This window comes from Piliocolobus tephrosceles, chromosome 17 (assembly GCF_002776525.5).
Source record: "Piliocolobus tephrosceles isolate RC106 chromosome 17, ASM277652v3, whole genome shotgun sequence".
NCBI classification, from domain to species: Eukaryota; Metazoa; Chordata; class Mammalia; order Primates; family Cercopithecidae; genus Piliocolobus; species Piliocolobus tephrosceles.
Window position 1 is genome coordinate 42,826,381 of NC_045450.1, and position 5,902 is coordinate 42,832,282.

Genomic DNA, 5,902 nt, shown 5'->3' on the forward strand with positions numbered 1-5,902 from the left:
GGAAGGAAGGAAGGAAGGAAGGAAGGAAGGAAGGAAGGAAGGAAGGATCTTGCTATATTGCCCAGGCTAGAGTACAGTGGCTACTCCTAAATGCAATCATGCTGTACACTATAGCCTGAACTTCCGGTGTCAAGGGATCCTCCTGCCCCAGCCTCCAGAGTAGCTGGGACTAAAGCTGTATGCCACCATACCCAGTTTCAGTTTCTTTCTTTCTTATTCTGAAGAAGGCTATTTACAAAACTATCTCAGCTAGTATCACACTTAATGGTGAAATGGAGCACTTTCCCCCTTTGGTTGGGAGCCAGATAGGGATGTTCACTCTAATCACTTCTATTCAACACTGTACTGGAGGTCATAGCCAGTGCAATAAGGTAAGAAAAAGAATTATGAGGTATAAAATTGGAAAGAAAAAAGAGTCATTATTTGTAGATTACATTATTATAAGTATAGATAACTACAATCAAATGGTTAACATTAATACATGAATTTAGGTAGTTCAATGGATATAAAATCAATATACAAAATATCAATTATATTTTTATGTAACAGCAACGAACAACTAGAAAATGAAATTTAAAAAGACACCACTTACAAATAGAACCAAAATATCAAATTCCTAGAAATAAACCTGATGAAAGTTTGGTAGGATTTCTCCATTGGAAACTACAAAATATTGCTGAGATAAATTAAAGAAGATGTAAATAAATGGAAGAATATGCTATATACTTAGAGTGACAGACAAGTATTAAGATGTTAACAACTTGATCTATAAATTTAATGCAATTCCAATTGAAATCCCCATGGGACTTTTGGTGAAAACTGACAAGATGATTCTAAATTTTATATGTAAATGCAAAGGACCTGGAATAGCCAAGGCAGTCTTCAAGACACTTAACAAAACTGGAGACTTACACTTTCAGATATCAAAACTTAATACAGTTAGTATTTGCACAAGGATAAACAAATAGGCTGATGGAACAAAATGTAGAAACTGGCCAGATGCAGTGGCTCATGCCTGTAATCCCAGCACTTTGGGATCGGGCAGATCACCTGGGGTCAGGAGATAGAGACCAGCCTGGCCAACATGCTGAAACCCCATTTCTACTAAAAATACAAAAATTAGCAGAATGTGGTGGCAGGCGCCTGTAATCCCAGCTACTTGGAGGCTGAGACAGGAGAACTGTTTGAATCCGGGAGGCAGAGGTTGCCGTGAGCCGAGATGGCACCACTTCATTCCACCCTGGGTGACAAGAGTGAGACTTCATCTCAAAAAAAAAACCAAAAACTAGAAACCAACTTATGTGATGTGTGACAAAGTTGCTAAAGAAATTCAGGAGGAAAAATGATGATCTTTTCAATAAGTGGTGCTGATATCCATGTTTTAAAAAATTAAAGCTTGATTCTTACCTTATAACATACACAAAATTAATTCTAGGTGGAGGGTGGACCTGAAGGTGAAAAGTAAACAATAAAGTTCTAGATAAAAGCCTAGAGAAATATCTTCAAAGTCTTGAGGTAGATAAAGATTTCTTTCTTCCCTTTTGCATTTTAAATAGAGGCGGGGTCTTGATATGTTGCCCAGATTGGTCTCAAACTCCTGGCCTCAAGTGACCTTCCCGCCTTGGCTTCCCAAATGCTGGGATTACAGGTGTGAGCTACCATGTCCAACCAAGATTTCTTAAATAGGACAACAAACCCACTAACTTAAAAGAAAATATTGAAAATTTTGATTTCATTGTAATTATTTTTTAGATATTTGAAATACAACTTTCTTCTGATTCTAAATGAAAAGGAATGGGAATGATAGTAACAGACAAGATTTCACCACTGAATATCGTGGTGTGACTGTAGTGTCTCATATTTGAAACTCAAGAAGAAATCAACTGTGTTCCAAAACAGTGAAAGATGCAGGTCCAAACAATGAAGGTATTTTTTGAACTGCCACATTTACTCCGAAGCCCATTCATGTCCTTCGGCATCCCACAGGTGATAATAAAGTGGCACACACGCTGCACCACTGACATCACAGAATAGCTTCCTGTAAAACCAGACTCTGATGCTGGGCTCCAGCTTCATCCTCACAGGTCATCCATCATCCTCATCCAGGAGATCAGTTATCTGAGCAACCTCTAATTTGTGCTCATACTGCACTGCCACAGCTGGGTCCATGACAGCCTCTCATAGGGCAAGAGCAGACATGGCAACCAACTCCAACTTAAGGTCTCCAATAAGCTTCCTAGCAAGCCAGAGGAGGGCTTTTCAAAGTTGTAGTAACTTTTTGGCCAGGTGCAGTGGCTCATGCCTGTAATTCCAGCACTTTGGGAGACCAAGGCAGGTGGATCGCTTGAGTCCAGGAGTTTGAGACCAGGCCGGAAAACAAGGTAAAACACTGTCTCTACAAAAAATGCAAAAAGTAGCTGTGGGTGGTGGTGCACCTGTAGTCCCAGCTACTCAGAAGGCTGAGGTGGGAGGATCACTTGAGCCCAGGAGGCAGAGGTTGCAGTGAGCCAAGATTATACCACTACACTCCAGCCTTAGTGACAGACTCAGACCCTGTCTCAAAAAATAAATACATAAAAATAAAATAAAATGAAAAACAAAACAAAAATCCCAAAAGACAAAGTTGTAGTTACTTTTGGTAGAAATGTCATAGTACTGAAGATTGTTCTTTTGGTGGAAGACAATAGATTTTGCCTTTACTTTTCTATCTTTAATATCCACTTTGTTGCCACATAACATGATGGGTATGTTTTCACACACTCATACCAGATCTCTGTGCTAGTTGGGCACATTCTTGTAAGTAACTCTTGATGTTACATCAAACATTATAATGGCACATTGGGACTGGATACCATAGCCATCTCTCAGTCCACCAAATTTCTCCTGGCCAGTTGTATTTATTTATTTATTTATTTTTATATTTATATTTTTGGAGGGGACAGAGTTTTGCTCTTGTTGCCCAGGCTGGAGTGCAATGGCATGATCTCGGCTAACTGCAACCTCCGCCTCCCGGGTTCAAGCAATTCTCCTGCCTCAGCCTCCCAAGTAACTAGAATTACAGGCGCCCGCTACCACACCCAGATAATTTTTGTATTTCTAGTAGAGACGGGGTTTTACCATGTTGGCCAGGCTGGTCTCGAACTCCTGACCTCAGGTGATCCGCCCGCCTCGGCCCCCCAAAGTGCTGGGATTACAGGCATGAGCCACTGTGCCCGGCCTATACATTACATTTAAAAGGTCCTCTGTTGGTGTGAAACACAAGCAGATAAACCTCAACACCCAAGGTAGCTCTATACTTCTCAGATTCACTAGCCAAATGATGTTTCATGGATATAGTTTTTCCAGTACCAACATCACCAACCAATACAAGTTTGAACTGGACTTGGGGCTCTCCTCGGGCAGCCATCATCATGTTGCTTCCAGAAGCATCTCCACGCCAATATGACTGGGCTAGAAAGATGGCGGAAGCACAATTGTTACCATTTTTAAAATTGGTTAATTAAAAGACAACATTATGAGAGTAAAAAGGCAAACCACAACTTGGGAGATGTTTGCCATATATACATTAAAAAAAAAATCTTGTTTCCCAAATATATAAAGAACTCCCATAAATTAATACAAAAAAGACAAATTCAAATTTTGAAACGTTGGTAAAAGACAAACAGGCACTGTACAAAAGAGAATATTCAAATGACCAATAAGCATATGGAAAGGTACTCATCATATCTGGTTATCAGAGAGGGGCAAATTTAAATCAGGATATATTATTACATCTCTACCAGCATGGCTAAAACTTAAGAACAGGCCAGGCACAGTGACTCAACGCCTGTAATCTCAGCACTTTGGGAGGCCGAGGCGGGCAAATCACAAGGTCAGGAGATTGAGATCATCCTGGCTAACACGGTGAAACCCCATCTCTTCTAAAAAATATAAAAAAATTTAGCTGGGCATGGTGGCTGGCGCCTGTAGTCCCAGTTACTCGGGAGGCTGAGGCAGGAGAATGGCGTGAACCTGGAAGGCAGAGCTTACAGTGAGCCAAAATCGGGCCACTGCACTCCAGCCTGGGTGACAGAGTGAGACTCAGTCTCAAAATTAAATAAATAAACAAATAAATAAATAATAAAAGAGGGAAAAGAAAAGTCCTTTTTTTTTCCCCTCCTGGACTCAAGCGATCCTCCCACCTCAGCCTCCCCAGTACATGGGGCTACAGGTGCACACACCACACCCAGCTAATTTTTGTATTTTTTGTAGATAGAGGGTTTTGCTATGTTGCCTGGGCTGGTCTCAAACTCCTCGGCTCAAGCAATCCACCTGCCTTGGTCTCCCAAAGTGCTGGGATTACAGGCGTGAGTCACCACGCTCACCTATCACTATATACTCTGCACTATTGCCTTTATTTCTGATGGGAGGAAAGTTCCATTTTGACTCAGCTTTTTAAAACATACCCTATGAAGAGATTCACCGACTCAGCTTTGATGAGACCCAAATTCTCTGCTTACCTTTACAAATTTTACAAAACCATGTGGACCACTTGAATACATCGCTAAGTCACCTCCCAAGTGCTTGGAAGGGGCCAAGCAAGTGAGGGTCCCTGAAGTTTGAGTTTCCTCTGGATGAATATGTCTCCGCTTCTGTCATATCATTCCTTTACTGATACTCTATGCAGTCAGGTTGGTCTTTGCCATTTCCCATAAGTAAGCATTTTCCCACCTAATTGCCTGCCCATACCATTCCCTCCTCCATTTTGTCTGCTTACTCCCAGAAGGTATGGCTTTCCCTTGAACCCTCTTAAAGTGAGGTAGGCGGCGGGGCGCGGTGGCTTACGCCTGTAATCCCCGCACTTTGGGAGGCTGAGGCAGGCGGATCACCTGAGGTCAGGCGTTCAAGACCAGCCTGACCAACATGGAGGAACCCCGTCTTGACTAAAAATACAAAATTAGCTGGGCGTAATGGCGCATGCCTGTAATCCCAGCTACTCGGGAGGCTGAGGCAGGAGAATCGCTTGAACCCAGGAGGCGGAGGTTTCGGTGAGGCGAGATCATGCCATTGCACTCCAACATGGGCAACAAGAGCAAAACTCCGTCTCAAAAACAAAACAAAACAAAACACAGAGTGAGGTAGGCTCTCCTTTGTACCCCTCAACCACTGGATCTAGAGGTGGGATGTAGGTCCTCCTTTTTCTTCGTATCTCCTCCCAGACCATTGCCTCTCTCTCATTCCAAAACCCCCCAGCTCCTTTTAAACTCATACCATCAGCCTCCACTACCCACCACCCCTCCCTTATTGCAGCCATCTCAGATCCCTGGGTCATCTCTTGAATATTTAATGCCTGGCCCATTGTCTCTCTCCATGGCTCTCATGAACGACTATTTCTGATATGTGTCCAACAGCTTCATTGAGATGTAATTTACTTACTAGAAAACTCACCCATTTTAAGTGCAAAATGATTTTTCGTATATTTATTGAATTCTGCAAACACCATCACAAATTTTCCATAACTTTCATCATTTGAAAAAGAGTCTCTCATTTAGTTTCTGTCCCTATAGATTTGCCTTTTCTGAACATTTTATCTAAATAGAATCATACAAAATGTGGTCTTTTGTGTCTGTCTTCTTTCACTTAGCATAATGTTTGGAAGGTTCATCCACACTGCAGCAATCAGGACTCTATTCACTTTTGTTGCTAAAGGGCATTCCATTGTATGGATGTACCACATTTTTGTTTATCCATTCATCAGTTGACAAACATATGGCTCATTTCTACTTTTTGACTGTAAAGAATAAGGCTCTTATGAGGCTGAGCACAGTGGCTCATGCCTGTAATCCAAGCACTTTGGGAGGCCGAGGTGGGTGGATCACCTGAGGTCAGGAGTTTGAGACCAGCCTGGCCAACATGGTGAAAC

General features: G+C 42.0%; 1 pseudogene; it reads right to left on the minus strand.

The window, feature by feature from the left end:
* Window positions 1-2,085: 2,085 nt before the first annotated feature.
* Window positions 2,086-3,406, minus strand: LOC111541464 (annotated as a pseudogene).
* Between the last annotated feature and the right edge of the window lie 2,496 nt (window positions 3,407-5,902).